The 17,109-nt window shown below is 39.7% G+C and overlaps 1 protein-coding gene across 5 annotated transcripts in view; it reads right to left on the bottom strand.

Moving 5' to 3' along the window:
- The window catches only part of LOC104002047 (basic proline-rich protein-like), a 114,412-nt gene that overhangs the window by 34,172 nt on the left and 63,131 nt on the right, over positions 1-17,109 (bottom strand). The window contains exon 6 of one of the 5 annotated variants that reach the window (XM_063792932.1): positions 11,511-11,647. The exons of the other annotated variants lie outside the window; for them this stretch is intronic. The gene's annotated coding sequence lies outside the window, so the exon portion shown is untranslated. The remainder of the gene's footprint in view (positions 1-11,510; positions 11,648-17,109) is intronic. 5 annotated transcript variants of the gene reach the window in all.

The raw sequence follows: 17,109 nt of genomic DNA on the forward strand, positions 1-17,109 counted from the left end.
TGTTTTAAGCTACATTTGTGTTCATTTGTATTGCAAATTACACAAAGTGTACAAATGCAAATTGTACAAATGCAGTACAAATTACCAAAAACATGGCCACCCAATTGACTAAGTAGGATACTGTCTTAATCCACTTGGGTGGCTGTAACAAACTCCTGTAGACTGAGTGGCTTACAAACAACAGAAATTTATTTCTCACAGTTCTGGAGGCTGGGAAGTCCAAGATCAAGATGCCAGCAGATTTGGCATCTGGTGAGGGCTGGCTGCCTGGTCCATAGGCAGATATCTTTTCATGTAACATCATGTGGCAGAAGGGAACAGGAACTCTCTGGGAGTCCCTTTTATAAGGGCACTAATTCCACTCATGCAAAGGTCCCAACTCCCAACACCATCACACTGGAGGTTAGGATTTCAATGTACGAACTTTGTGGAGAGATATAAACATTCAGTCTATAGAAGACACTAACGCAGCTCCCAACAATTTTATAAAACAAAACTATCATCTCAATTTTAAAGACAGAGAAACTGATATTTCAAGGGATTCAAGTGGCTTGATTCAGCCTTCAAGAGAGAATTTAGGTACACTCAAAAATAGCCACACCTTATGCATTGTGAGAGGAATCAGTCCTTGAAGCAAATGAGTTTTCCCCAGGTCCTGAAAAAGCTGCAGGATGCATAAACTAGCCAACTCACTGACAGGACATTCATTCTTTTGTCTTCAGTCATCAGACTAGATGACTTTTTAATGAACGTAGCTGAGTTTTTATTTTTGAAAAATCTGTCAAGTTGGTGAACATTAATTCATCATTTCTGAAATCTGAGCTTGCTGTATTGCTTCTTCTTTTCTCTCATCATTTTAGTTTGGGCTTTCAAACAATTTATACCTGAGTGAAATAAACAATCTCTGAGGAAAACGGGCTTACTCTGTTTCCTGGTATGCAAAATAGCAACTTTAATCAGGTAGGGGCCTAGGAAAAGATGTCATATTCTAGTCTCAACTTTGCAGCCTATGTAAATTGCGAGTGTATTTTTGGATGATTAATGGTCATTTTCCATGTACCTGGCATCTTGCAGCTCCCTGAGTTCTGCAGCAGGTCTTTAATAAAGATCTGAGCCACAGGGATTTAGAAGGGTTGCTTTAACTTTGAGCCCATTTGGTTCTATAATAGATTTGTGTTCATGGCCCATCACCCCTAGCTTTAGGGAATATCCCTGCCCTTTCTATGTGGTACAAGTGAAGACAAGCTAAATATCCCCATGTGACCTAAGCCTAGCCAATCAAAGTGCTCTACCTTCTGACCATAATGATTGGTTCAGGGATCAGGGATGGGTATGTAGCCTAAGATGATCCAGAGTTCTTTTTTGGACTTTATTACCAAAGAAGAAAGATATTTTCTCTTCCTCCTTGGCAATCTATAATAATAGATTGTAGCCACTGTAGGCATGTGACTCATACATCTTGCAACCATTTTTCCAGAATCTTAGGGGGCAGCATCTGCTGTAAGAGAATGCAGCCAACACCCTCAAACTGAGAGTTGAGAGTTAGAGAGGAAAGAAAACAAAAGCAAAAAAGTCCTAATTTATCCAGCCATGCCTTGTGCAGCTAGTCCTGCTCCTGGACTCTTCAGGTACATAGGGCAATACACCACCCTTTTCAAACTTAAGTTAGTTTGGTATGGATTTGTGATTAAAAGAGAATAGGTTTTTTTGTTTGTTTGTTTGTTTGTTTGTTTTTAAATTTGAGACAGAGTTTCACTCTTGTCGCCTAGGCTGGAGTGCAATGGTGCAATCTCAGCTTATTGCAACCTCCGCCTCCCGGTTCAAGCGATTCCCCTGCCTCAGCCTCCCAGGTAGTTGGGATTACAAGCATGCATCACCATGCCTGGCTAATTTTTTGTATTTTTAGTAGAGACGGGGTTTCACCATGTTGGCCAGGCTTGTCTCAAACTCCTAACCTCAAGTGATACGCCCGCCTCGGCCTCCCAAATTGCTGGGATTACAGGCATGAGCCACTGCACGTGGCTAAAAATAGAATAATTTTTAATGTAACTTTTCAAAAAGATGATATCATAACTCAAGGAAAAGGTATATAATGAACGCCTTCTCTCCAGTTTGTTCCCATCTGCCCATTTTCTTTTTCTTTTTTGAGACGGAGTCTCGCTCTGTCACCCAGGCTGGACTGCAATGGCGCAATCTCTGCTCAATGCAAACTCCGCCTCCCGGGTTCACGCCATTCTCCTGCCTCAGTCTCCCAAGTTGCTGGGACTACAGGCGCCCACCACCACGCCCGGTTAATTTTTTTTTGTATTTTTAGTACAGACAGGGTTTCACCGTGCAAGCCAGGATGGTCTCAATCTCATGACCTCGTGATCCGCCCGCCTCAGCCTCCCAAAGTGCTGGTATTAAGGCGTGAGCCACCGCGCCCGGCCATCTGCCCAGTACCCCACAGGTCGTTCCTAATTTTTAAAACGTAACCTTTTAGATTTTATTCATGCATATACAAGCAAATGGACAAATATGTCTCTATTTTCCTCTATTTTAACACAAAAAGTAGCACACTAGACATTGTTCCTCACCTTGATTTTTTTCACCTAAGAATATATATTGGCAGTCCTTTCCTAACAATGGATAGAGAGCTTCTTCACTCCTATATACAGCTGTACAGCATTGCAAGATCAATTCTGATCAGAGGCAGGGCGCGGTGGCTCACGCCTGTAATCCCAGCACTTTGGGAGGCCAAGGCGGGCAGATCACGAAGTCAGGAGATCGAGACCATCCTGGCTAACACGGTGAAACCCCGTCTCTACTAAAAATACAAAAAATTAGCCGGGCGTGGTGGCGGGCGCCTGTAGTCCCAGCAACTCGGGAGGCTGAGGCAGGAGAATGGTGTGAACCCGGAAAGTGGAGCTTGCAGTGAGCCGAGATTGCACCACTGCACTCCAGCCTGGGCGATGGAGTGAAACTCCGTCCCCCCCAAAAAAAAAACAAAAAAATTCAATTCTGATTAGAAGCACTGTGAAAAAGCTGGCGGGTTTTGAGAAATGGAGTCAAAACTCTTTGTGAAAAAATAGTGTAACTCTTATGGCAAACAGCATATAGAATTTTTGGCCCACTTTTTTAGTAAGTCAGAATCTCCCATTTTTGCATCCTGCTAAGCCTAATATTTCCAGAGATGAATATCAATCTTTGGGGCTACATTTGCCATGACAATTGTGAATGGCCCTATATAATCTTGAAAAATGAATCCAGGGCAAATAGAAGACTATGGCACAGGTTGCAAACTGGAGACCTACAACTCAGCCTGCTTCACAAATACATTTTCTTTGGCCTGCACAGTATTTTTTTTTTTTAAAGTTTAGCTACTTTTTAATGTTTAAAATGTTTTAATTGGGCTATTTCATATTAACATTTTAATATTTTGTTTTAATATCTTATTTTAAATTTTCATATTAAAAACACAGATTTCTGGTTTCCCTTGACAACTTGGATTGTTCATTTCCACAAGGCAGCAACAGGTTGAAGTTCAATAGCGAGGACCCTCTTTAAATAGGGTATGCCCTTTTCAGTTCTCCACAGTTCCTGCTGCTTTCTGTGGTCCCTCAACTCTAAGGTCAAGGGCCTTCTGCCATATATTATGTCTCTTGCTCTATTGCTTCTCTTTATTTACACCCAGGTAGCTTCTATGGACATTTGACTGTGTGACATCAAGTTTATTATATTTGAATCCTAGGGGACTTTAACACCCCTTCAAAGGAGAGTTATTTTCACAAGACTATCATGAAAATGCTCAGGGGGAAAAAAAAGTTTTTCTCTTTTTCATCTTAATTAGTTTTTTGGGTCGAATAGTAAAAGAAAAGAAGAAAAAAATTACTACAGCATATAGAAATCTCAATACATAAAGTACCTAAGGAAGGTTTTTCTTACTCATTCTAACAATTATTACACTATGTTTTTTCCATCTTTGATTTGACCTCAATCATGGGAAAATCAGCATCTTGAATTACTCAGTCTTTCCTAAGGCCAATTCTAAATTTCAGGTTAAAACTGAGTCCTGACAGTGATTCAATTTCATGACTCGAGGGAACATCTTTATATTCCCCATTGTTCCTAGCACAGTCCAGTCCATGGTAGGCCCTCTATAAAGACATATTGGATCACTATCTAAAGATGACAGGTTGAACATGTGCATGTCTTCTGTCAGCCTTAACAAAACACACAAAAATAACAGGAAAGGGTGTTTTTCTTTAAAAAAACAAAAACAAAAACACAAGAGGCACCCTCACGCAGTGGCTCATGCCAGTAATCCCAGCACTTTGCGAGGCCGAGGCAGGCGAGTCACCCAAGGTCAGGAGACCCTCAGGTCAGGACAAATAGAAAACATAAGAGTATTTATTTAAAAACCAGAGGAGAAATACAGGAGATTCAACACCTGAATAATGGGATAACAGGGAAAATGGAAAGGGGAAAGGTAGAAATCACCAACAGAAAACGGTCATGAGAATTTTCCAAAGTTGATTAAGAACATGACTTTCTGCACTCAACGAGCCTGGTATGTGTCCAGTCCAATAAATAAAAACAGACTTATACGTGGCTCATAATTTTGAATTTCAGAACTCAGAGAACAATGAGAAGATCCACAAAGTTTCTACAGGGAGAAAACGTTAGACATCAACAATCAAGATTCAGCATTGGATCAGACTTCTTAAGAGAGCACAGAAAACTAGAAGAAAGTTGAATAATGCTGCAAAATTCTGAGGGAAAATAATTTACATTCTAGAATTCTAGGCCCAATCAAAATATCACTTAAATGAGACATTTAGAGATTCAAGTTCTCCAAACTTTTCTTCCTTATGTATTCTTTTCAATGAAACTTCTAAAGGAGGTCCTCCATTAAAAAAAAAAGAGAGAGAGAGAGAGAAAGCCAGTTAAAAAAAACCTTAGAATTCAATAGACCAATAGAGTGGGGATGGAGCCTACACATTTGAGAGGCAAAGGTAATCCCCAGCACAACAGCAATTACAGGTGCCAGTCCAGGTTGTATCAGAATCACAGTTCTAGCCTATGCTAGATCAGGCAAATCCATCACATTAACCATTAGCTTAATACAAAACATGGACTTCTTCAAACCCAATTTCCAATATGATCACTAATATCCAGAAGGGTGGAAAGCTTTGGGAGTGGGTGTGGCGGGGAGGCATTTTTCACAAATCATGTATGCTTTTTGGAGACAGAATTAGTTCTTGTGTCATATTTTCCTATCCTCCATCTCCAATTTCCCCCCAAACCTATCAAGATCTATGTAACAGAAATGAAATATTAAATACCTTTTCTTTTTTAAACAAATTTTTAAATTTTAGAATCGTTTTTGACTCACAGAAAAGTTGCAATAACAGTACAGAGTTCTCTTATTATACCCCTCACCCAGTTTCTCCTGGCTCGTTTGTCACAACTAGGGAGCCAACACCAGTACATTACTATTAACGAAATTCCACAGTTTCTTCAGTTTCACTAATTTTTTTTTTCTATTCCAGGATCATATTTCCAGGATATCACATTATATATAGTCATCATGTCTTTTTAACCTCCTCTGTCTATGACAATTTCTCAGATTCTCCTGGTTAGATGTTTTGTAGAATGTCTTTCAATTTGGGTTTGTCTATTTTTTTTTTAAATCATGGTTAGTGTGTTATTCCATTCTCACACTGCTATAATGAAATACCCGAGATTGGGTAATTTATAAGAAAAGAGGTTTAATTGGCTCAGAGTTCCCCAGGCTGTACAGGAAGTGTGGTTGTGGAGGCCACAGGAAACTTAACGATCATGGCGGAAGGTGAAGGGGAAGCAGGCACGTCTTACATGGCTGGGGCAGGAGGAAGAGAGAAGCGGGGAGGTGCCACACGCTTTTGAACAACCAGATCTCATGAGAACTCTATCATGAGACAGCATGAGGGGGATGGTGTTAAACCATTAGAAATCACCCCAATGATCCAATCACCTCCCACCAGGCCCTACCTCCAGCACTGGAGATTACAATTCAGCATGAGATTTGGGTGGGGACACAGAGCCAAACCATATCAGTTAGACTGGGGTTATGAGTATTTGGGAGGAAGACAATGAAGGTAAAGTGCCATTCTCATCATAGCAAGAGAACATGCTATCAATATGGCTTTTCACTGATGATGTGTTGGAGCCAGATGATACATTTCTCCGCTGTAGTTACTTATTTCCACTTTCCACATTCTGCTTCTCGCAAGTAAGTCACCAAGCACAGCTCAAACTCAAGGGTTGGAGTGTTAAACTCTACCTACTTGAGGGGTGGTATTGAGCTTCTCCTATTTGTTTGTTTATTCAAGCTTTGACTCATGAATATTTATTTTATACTTTGGGTTATAATTTAATACTACCTTATTTATTTTGTTGCCCAAGTTATTCCAGGTTTGTCCACTGGCAGCTTTAGTTTGGCTCCTGTGTTCCTCTGACATGCCTCATTTTTTTTGTCTGTTTTTGTGCTTTGAGCACTTTCTTACCCTCTAGTTTTACAAGATGCTCTAGGTTCATGGTGTATATTCCCTGCATCAGTTCTATGATCAGTCATTTTTCTATGGAGCCTGGCTCCTTTAACTGGAGTCTATCATGTACCTCTTCTTTATTGCTGTTATTTTTTTAAGGCTTGACTCTTTCTGTAAAGTTAAGAGCTATTTGGAAGACCAGGGAAGGAGAAATATATTGATTTCTTTCTTCATGATTAATGTATAATTTATTTTAACATCTTAATCTAGCTTCCTACAAGACAGAGACAATATTAATTTCACTTATCCTAGGTAAACATTACTAGAAGTTGAAATTTTCATTCTTAACCTTATTCCCTTAGAAATATTATTAAATTGGCAATTTACAATCCATCTGAAGAATGCTAATCAGGTATTCTAAGAAATAGATTCTGTGTTGCTAAGTATCTTAAAGGCAAGGACCACATAAACATATAGGATAATTAATATTCTTAGACTTCACATTTTTATTAAGAATATCTAACAGACCAGCCTGGCCAACATCGCAAAACGCTCTACTAAAAATACAAAAATTTGCCAGATATGGTGGCAGGCGTCTTTAGTCCCAGCTACTTGAGAAGAGGCAGGAGAGTTGCTTGAACCTAGGAGGCAGAGGTTGCAGTGGGCTGAGATGGCACCATTGCACTCCAACCTGGATGACAAAGCAAGACCTTGTCTCAAAAAAAAAAAAAAAACTAACATACTTTACAAATTTGATACTCTGAGTCATTCAGTCTGTACACAGGTATTGTCATTTATTTTTTAACTTATCTTAAGGAAAAAAAAGATATCTTCATTCTACACATAAAATGAATGACCAAAACTAGGCCTAAACAATTACTTCATAAGGAGCAGTTAAGTTAAATTAATCTGAAATCTATGCTATGTAAATGCAAATTCAAAGTTAATTATATTTTTTCCCAAAAAGCTACATTTGCATTTACAGATACAGGGCTCAACTCAACTGTCTGTGTCAAATGACATAATCTGGTTATTAGACTTATGATGGGATTTAAACATTTTAGTGAGAGGAGAAAAATAAAATATTCTTTTGTTTAAATTAAGTTTGGAATTCAAAGGATTTGTTCATTTGGTTCTCCAAGTTTTAACTTTCAACATGAGAGAGTCTTGAAAGTAGTATCTTTGCTTCAAAGGCTTTTGCTTTCAAATTTAACTTTTACTTTGAAACTAACTGAAAAGGAACTAAGTGTATCAGAACCATACCTAATCCCCTAGGAGTCAGCACTGCATCGAGTTTATTAAAATTAAACACTCCTCTTTTTTCCTCTCTTTCCCAAATAGACATCTGGCAATAAAAAGCAAATCAGCTGGGCTAGGATAAAACAAGAAATGTTTTTCCTTCACTAGTTCATTTGGAAAAGTCACTTTGCTAATTGAGAAAAATTTTAATGAATTTTACTTGTATTAAAATAAAGGTGATTGCTTCTTGGCAACAATGTACTCATTTGAGAAAGTCATTACATTTATGTATTGTGTTGTCATGTAAATACTTTTGCCAAAATGTATTAACAAGAAATATAATATTATGGTTCATGGTTCATGTAATATCTGAAGAGAATAATTGTATAACTAATCAGTGAAAACAAAGCAAATGTTCCTCTTGGGTTTGTACAATAAAAATGGAATTAAAATTATTCAGGCTCAAAAATGCAAATATAACACATCTCCACCAGCAGAAAAATAAAATTTTAAAGGCAAAACTTGTATGTTCAATTCCTCTAAAAGTCTTAGTTTGATTCCCAAGCCTCATCAAAGTTCACTTCATGAATTTTTACAAAGTAATCAAATATTTCATTGTTTTAAAAACAATAAAATTATTATTCATTTTCCTGAACAAGCTCACTGATATTCAGAACACATTCTGGAGAAATTTAATGCTAATCAGTGCAGTGGCAGCAAGCAAAATGGCACTTTAATGTATTAAACAGTAGCATAAGATTAAATTCACAGTAAACTTAACAGGAAATAGCCAATATCAATTTAAACACATGAAATCTTGGGAAACGGTAAAGATTAGAAATGATCTGAAGTAATAACCAAATTCTCTTGCAAAGTATAGGCCTTATATTAGACAACAGCACCCCCTACCGGAAGCTTGAGTCTGCAGGGACTGATGGGCCGGGGGAAGGGAATCTGTGAGGCTGGCAGGTGGAGCCACCATGGAATTCAAGTGCATCATCAGTCCTAGAATCATTTCTTTTCTATTGTATAACCACAAACTTCAGGTTCATCACCTAGAACTTTCATTATTCCCTCAACTGTAAGTGGGCCAGAAATTGATTCAGAATGTTTTATTAGTAAATATTTGGTATGTCTTTTTATTTAAGAAGGCTAAAATTCTGTGATAAATACCTGACATTAAAAAAAGACAGACATCTGGTCATACAGTGATCTTGATTAGACTTCCTTGGAATTTCCCCACAGTGCTCAAAATTGTTTCTTTTCTTAGTAGATTATATATTTCTGAGGGTGCTTTGTTCTGATACCCCAACAAGCATGCATGGTGGCTATACTTACACATTTATATACAAATATTAATACATGCAAACACACACATACACACACACACCATATACACACAAGGTGCAACTATGGTTCAAAGTGGAACATAGCAGTTTAGAAGCCTCAGGAAAATGGAAAGTCTTTGCCATCAGTTTACCTTCCAGTGTTCAGGTTTCTGGCTTTTTTCTATGATATTGTTTGGGTGAGTACACGTCCTTAACAATCACTTACAAGAAGAAATATGAAAACTTCTGAGGGATGATAAAAGGCAGTCATCTGACAAACAGACTAGCCATATCTACAAAACACCCTCTTTAAAATATTAATATAAGCATAGGTGATCTTTAGACTGAAAAAAATACTAGTATGAAATGCCCAACAGTGTTTTGAATGCAGCAATTAAATAAAGCAAATATCTAAACTGGGTTATGCCCTATAACTAAAGGAAACCTCAGTCACGCTGACTTGCTAAACGTGTACATGCCACAAGAGTAAGCACAGTGATCAGAGAAATAAACTGAAGAAAAAAATCAGGGGGGATCATTTTTTAACAGATGTTGCAGATCAGTAGAGAGAATGGAAGAGGAAAATAGAAGCAAGCCTGAAAACCAAATTGGGCTTGAAGAGCAATCCATATTACTATGAAAAAAGATGGGAACAGCTCTGAGCTTTGCATTTTACTTTATGAACACCCACCCCCCACCTCCAGCACCAAATGCTTTAGTTTTGTGACTTTCATGTGAATGATTTTTATAAAAACACACCAAGGAGGCATAGTACCCAATGAAGGCAATCCAATCTCAGACCATGTTCATTCTCCTAGCCAAGTGAAAGGAGAAGCTTTCTTTTCCTTCCTCGAAAGTTTTAGAGTGCACAGAGGAGGCCAGAAGCAGCCAAATTGGAAGGTACTCTGTTTTTAACCCTCTTGCTTGAAATACAGAGTAAAATCATTTCAGAGAAAGGTTAAACATCTACTCAAAGTTGTCTACAGGTGGGAGTGTTTGTTTCCTGAGGTTAGAAGCACATCATGGTCCAGGCGCAGTGGTCCATGCCTGTAATCCCAACACTTTGGGAGGCTGAGGCAAGCGGATCACTTGAGCTCAGAGTTCAAGACCAGCCTGGGCAACATGGCAAAACCCCATCTCTAGCAAAAATACAAAAAATTAGCCGGGAATGGTGGCATGCACCGGTGGTCCCAGCTACTCAGGAAGCTGAGGTGGGAGGACCGCTTGAACCCAGGAGGCAGAGGTTACAGTGAGCTGAGATCATGCCACTGTACTCTAGCCTGAGTGACAGAGTGAGACCCCATAAAAAGAAAAAGCAGCTTATGCATTCCTCAAAGAAACACAATCAAAAGTATTTGCAATTACAGGTATTTGAGGGGCAGCCACGTAGTAGTTGGAAAAAGCAAGGAGTCAGGACACAGGGGCCCAGGATCCTGTCCCAGTTTGGCCCCACTATGTGCCCCTGCATGTCATTCCACTGCTCTGTGCCTTTGTTTCTTCATCTATAAAGATGAAGACACTTGACTACATTTCCGTCTCAGTCTTTGATGACAAAGAAGTTTTAATGAGGATTTAGTGTTCAGACAAGACATGATCTAACAGTGTATAACAGTGCTTCATAAAATGATCATGGTGCAAAAAGGGAGAGGCTTCACAGGATCAAAGAACTATAGTTATGATGGATCTTCCCTGGATTCACTCATTCATTTATCCTTCCGTGGGTGTTTATTAAGGGTCTAGTATGTGTCAGACTTCAAACCAGGCAATATAATACAAATTTGAATAAGACTCACTGTCTTCTCTCAACGAACTCACAACTTAATGGGGAAGAAAGACAAATCTATCTGTATTCACAATACAGGGCAGGGAGTTCTCTAGTAGCATATGCTAGAGTACTGGGGAGCAGGTCTGGAGGATCTCAAGCAGGGAGGAAAGGGTGAAAGCTGTCACTAAGGAATGCTTGGAGGAGGCAACCACAAGTCTGACCTTAAAGCACGAACAGGTGTTAGCCAGGAAGAAAAAAGAAAGGAGGGGCATTTTAGGCAAAGGGAGCAGTCTTTGAACTAAAGACTGGACCAGGGAGAAAATGTAGAAGATTCTGGCAACTTCAAGTAGTTCAGTGTGGCTTGACAGCAGGGTGTGTCCAGAGAAGCTGCTGCAGAGGGAGTGGGAGTGGAGGCTGAAGTACTGAAGGAAAAAGCTCATTCTACCCAGCATGGGGGTGGGGACAGCACAGAATAGACTGGAGGTTTTGAAGACTGGTGGCGAGAAGAGCAGAGTGGTAGAGCTTGTGATAATTATCTGTACCAAGGCCACAGCAGTGGAAATAAGAGAGTTGGAAAAGAAATTGCAAAATGTTTATAAAATAGAATTAACATGTTCAGTGATTGATTGTGTTTGAGTGAGGGAGAGGGAGATGTTGAGGATGACTTACGTTCAGATTTCTGGCTTGGATGGCTGGTGCTGGGACCAGCAAGGCAGGATGGAGATCGGATTGGGTGGAGAAAGGTGCAGAATTCTGCCTGGGCCGGGGATTAATGAGACATTCAGATGAAGGTGTCTTTAGGGCTTCTGGAGGATAAAAGAGTTTAGAGAAAAGCAACAAATATTCCCAACACCCTTCTACATACCATCCATTAGCTTCTGAATAAGAACTCATTCTCATGACCACATCATGAAAATGTATCACTCTGTACCTCCTCCACTGTTCTTGCAGATCTAAACACAGCCTTCTGTCATCTTGCGCCTGTCTCCAAAACTCCCAATCTTACACTCACACTTTACCTAATCTTCAACTTCATCCAGACTCCAGTTTGCAGGTTGCTGCACATTTTCTCAGCCCACCAGGCCCCTTCCAGCTTTACTTTCTTCCCTATCTGGAGAAGGGAATCATATTTGGTCTTATTGTGATACCATCTAGAATCACAAGAAACGCATAGGAGACACTCACCATGACCACACTGAATGATCTCTTAGACTCAGACCTCAATATTCACACAGTCCCTAACACGTCCTCCCACAAACAAACAGATTTTAGATGATGCTCCACTCACTTCCACACAACGACCTCTGCATTGTCCCAAACCAGGTATGGATTTTGTTTTTCGTTTTTCTGAGATGGAGTTTCTTTCTTACTGCCCGGGCTGGAGTGCAATGGCGCGATCTCGGCTCGCTGCAACCTCCACCTCCCGGGTTCAAGTGATTCTCGTACCTCAGCCTCCTGAGTAGCTGGGATTATAGGCATGTGCCACCACGCCTGCCTAATGTTTTGTATTTTTAGTAGAGATGGGGTTTCACCACGTTGGCCAGGCTGCTCTCAAACTCCTGACCTCAGGTGATCCACCCGCCTTGGCCTCTCAAAGTGCTGGGATTACAGGCATGAGCCACCGCCAAGTATGTTTTAAAGTGGCCCGAGACTGGATTCCTGGGCCGAATCCTCTCCCTTTAGAAAACTTAGAAGCTGCCTGGGAAAATCACAGTTTTAAAATGGCAGCTTCTCTGAGCCATTAGACAAATCTCACAGTTGCTAGACTTGATGAGTTACTCCTTTTATTTTTTCAGTAAGTACTCAGTGAATATTTGTTAAGCAAATGATATTTTCAGAGTATGTCTGTAGCCTTTAAAATTTGATTCTAGGCTGGGGATGGTGGCTTATGCCTGTAATCCCAGAGCACTTCGGGAAGCTGAGGCAGGAGGATCGCTGAGCTCAGGAGTTCAAGACCAATCTGAGCAAGATGGTGAGACCTTGTCTCTATTTTTTTTAATTATTCTATAAATATTTTAATAATAAAATACCTAAAACTTTTAGCTCTCTGCCAAAATGCCAACCCAATAGGGACCATTGATAAATATGATGATAAAGAGAAATAAAGGTACCCAGTTACCCCTGGAGAAACTATAGGTATCCACATATAATGAACGTGAACAGCCATCTGAGGAAGTAAACCAAGATTTCATTTATAAATATGTAACATAAACCCTTACAATTGGAACCCACACAATTCCAATCAAGATGACCTGGAAAGGATGTTTAGAAAGGAAAATCTTCTGTAGCTAATTACATGGTACCAAGACGGGAGATGGACTATGTGAACTCTCCTGGAAAGAGAGAAACCTATCTGAATGACAAGTCTGCATACACATTTAAATCATCTCTGATTCTGTCTGTTTGCAAACTTCTGATTTTCTTTTTGCTAGCTGTTTGACTACAGAAGAGGATATATTGGTTGTACAGATGGAAATGCACCATCTTCCTGGCAGTCATATATCATATTGCCAATTAATAAATTTGCATTAATTCAGCCATCTCTACTGGGTTTAGTTATGTGAGTTGCCATCTCCAAATCCTATGTAGGTGAATACACGTTCTGCAAACTGTAAGGTTTGAAAGCCATAGAAAAGTAAACTTCACCTTGTGAAACCCTCTGGGACAAGGCTTGCTAACCCCTCCAGCCATATACCTGAATGTGACACCTACAGGGCAACTTCTGTAATATGTGAATGGCAACCCCAATGGATAGTCAACAAATAGTTATTGACTTTGCTGCCCATATGTGTGGTTGTCAGTAATCATAATAATTCCTATTTGTCGAATGGCTACAATGTGTCAAGAATAGCTCTAGGTCCAATCAAAAGTATATAAAATTTTTTCCTTTAAATCTATTTTGAGCAATTGATGCTCTCTTGAAAAAAAGAAAAACAATCTTATTTATAACAGTGAAAAACTGGAATCAGCCTAAACATACAACATACAATAATAAAGAGGGATCTCAATTGGTGAAAACACATACATGAAAAGACTAAAGAGCTACACATCAAAAAGTTAACAGACAAAATCAGGTGTCTTTTTCATCATCGGCTTTGTTCTTTTATATATTTACATTTTTTTCTGCACTGAATATGTACTTTATAATTGAAAAGTTTTCATTCACTGCTAATTCACAAAAAGAAACTTCAAAATTATTATTTGTCTTCAGAGTCTTCTTTGGGTCTTATTTCAACGGAATGTGAGAGTTCTTTAAAAATTACATTGAATTATTAGATGAAGTACAATTAAATTGTCCCTTTGGTTTACTAAAGAGTTAATCTGCCATTATGCTTGCACATATTTGGCCTCTCATTCAAAGCAAACCCATAGAGCAATATCAGCCCAATTTTGCTTCATTACCATAGCAACATAATAATGACAAAAGCACACGGCTCCTTCCCTCCCTCTCACACATATGCCCTGTTACTGTTTCTCTTTCACCTATTTTCGTTCATTGCCATTTTCCTCCATCTATATATTTTTTTATCCTTTTTCCTATACTGGCTTCCTTCTTCCCAAAAAGTTTATGTGTGGCAAAAAAAAAAAAAAAAAAAGTGTATGTTACTAATCATAACTCCCTCAATTTAAAATGCCAGTTGGTTTTTTCTGTTTTGTACTCTTCAAGACTCTTCCTAGTCAACCTTAGGTAAGGAACAGTTATATTTTTTCCTGGGAAACTTCTCTAATCAATACTTTTGAATACAAATAATTTCAATATTCAGAACTTAACTCAAATGAGCTTTTAGATGGGAGGAAAGAGTGCATACTGGGGGAGCCACTAGCAGTAACTGCATTTTATTGGGCTTCTTCCAATTCTCTTTTCTCGTCTTCACACACATAAACACAATAAATCCACTATTGATTCTGGTAGTGTGGAGAGATGGGACAGTAACAGGAGCATCACAGGTAAACACTTCAATTGCACTTCATGAAATCAGGGACTCCATATAGAGGGTATGCAGTGACCGTGCCTGCCAAATCCACTCTACACCCCTCCTTCTTCTTTCCTGTTTTTTCTATGTCCTTTACTTCTTCCTAAGAATTCTGACTTCACCCAGGTACCTGCTCTTTTACTGGAAGTCATATCCTTCAGGAGAGGCTAGTCCCAATTCCAAGCTTAGATTGGGAGTCTTGATTGATGTAAGCTAATCATAATGGTACCTACCATTCCCTTGTCATGGTTGGCTTAGGCATGGGCATGCAATACTTTTCTGGCCAATAGGGCAAAAGGGGGAAGCCTGCCAATAGCTTCTTGAGACATGCAAGAATGTGGCAGTGACAGCTTGTGGTTCCCACTATACATGTTCCACCTATTCCACAGTAGCAGAGAAAGTTTGGTGGGGTATATGGACATCCAGAATGAAGAATAAATTTCTCAGCCTCTTCTGTTGCCCATGTGGCCTGATAAGTTCTGGCTAATGAGATAAAAGCAGAAGTGTAGTGTGGCAGCTCCTGAGAATCTTCCCTATTGGACAGCTGACAGGTGCTTCTTACCTACTTTTTTTTTTTTTTCCTCTGACAGGGTCTCATGTTGTTGTCCAGGCTGGAGTGCAGTGGCATGATCAAGGCTCACTGCAGCCGTGAAGTCTTGGGCTCAAGCAATCCTCCTCCTCAGCCTCCTGTGTAGCTGGGACTGCAGGCATGCACCTGGCTAATTTTTATTGTATTTCTTATAGAGATAGGGTCTTGCTGTTTCCCAAACTGGTCTTGAACTCCTGGCCTCAAGTGATCCTCCTGCTTTGGTCTCCCAAAGCGCTGGCATTACAGGTGTGAGCCACCACACTCAGACTTTTTTTACTTCTTTTATTCTGCTATGTGGATGTGGTAGTTGGAGGTAGAACAACCACCTTTGATCATGGATGATCTTAGGAATGGAGACTATGTATGGCAGAAGCAAAAAAAAAAAAAAAGCCACACTTAAGTGGCTGTTATTTTAGGTTTCTTGTCATTTATAGTCAAATCTTATACTAACTAATACAAAGAAAGAGATGGCCCATTTTCAGTCTCTAAATGTTGTTGTATCTAGAAGTTATGTCTGGAATGCTGCATCCATTTTGTAAGCATGAGGAGAACCAGCTCAAGGCCAACATCAAACATAAGGATGGCAGGGGATGACATACAGCTAGCATCAAACAGCCCTGCAACCACCTTCCAGAGGATTCTTTATTACGCGGGAAAAAATACTTCAATATCGTTAAAACCATTGAGTTGATGATTTCTGTTTCTTGCAGCTGAAAGCCCTCTAGTTGTTACAGATGTTAATAATTTCTTTCCTTTTTTTTTTTTTTTTTTTTTTTGAGATGGAGTTTCGCTCTTGTTACCCAGGCTGGAGTGTAACAGCGCAATCTCGGCTCACCGTAACGTCTGCCTCCCAGGTTCAAGCGATTCTCCTGCCTCAGCCTCCTGAGTAGCTAGGATTACAGGCATGCGCCACCATGCCCAGCTAATTTTGTATTTTTAGTAGAGATGGGGTTTCTCCATGTTGGTCAGGCTGGTCTCAAACTCCCAACTTCAGGTGATCCGCCCACCTCCCAAGGTGCTGGGATTACAGGCGTGAGCCACCACGCCCAGCCTTTTTTTTTCAGGCAGAGTCTCGCTCTGTCACTCAGGCTGGAGTGCAATGGTGCAATCTCGGCTCACTGCAACCTCCACCTCCCGGGTTCAAGTAATTCTGCCTCAGCCTCCCAAGTAGCTGGGCCTACAAGTGTATGCATGCCACCATGCCCGGTTAATTTTTTTTTTTTTTTTTTTTTTTGCATTTTTAGTAGAAACGGGCTTTTGCCATGTTGGCCAGGCTGGTCTTGAACTCCTGACCTCCAGTGATCTGCCTGCCTCGGCCTCCCAGACTGCTGGGATTACAGGCATGAGCCACCATGCCCGACCACAGATATTAGTAGTTTCTAATGATTATAAACTATAAGCTCCTTCAGAGAAGCTCAGCTAACCAAAGATTTGGAAGAAGCAGGATTAAACATGAAGGTTTGAGGAAGGTGTGTTATAAAATGTTTAGAAAATAGAAAATGGGAGAAAAAAATGACAGCAGTCCAAAATAATCATGATGATAATTTTGACTTTCTAGTCTTTAGAAAAAGTATTACATATAACTACACATATTTTTACATGTAAGTAATCACACTACATGTTTAACTTCGTCTCTCCCACTGAATATAGATAAAGACCACAGAATTCAAGAAGCAACTGCCTGGGAACTCCGAGAAGTATAACA

The sequence above is a fragment of the Pan troglodytes genome, chromosome 15 (genome assembly GCF_028858775.2).
Source record: "Pan troglodytes isolate AG18354 chromosome 15, NHGRI_mPanTro3-v2.0_pri, whole genome shotgun sequence".
Taxonomy (NCBI): domain Eukaryota; kingdom Metazoa; phylum Chordata; class Mammalia; order Primates; family Hominidae; genus Pan; species Pan troglodytes.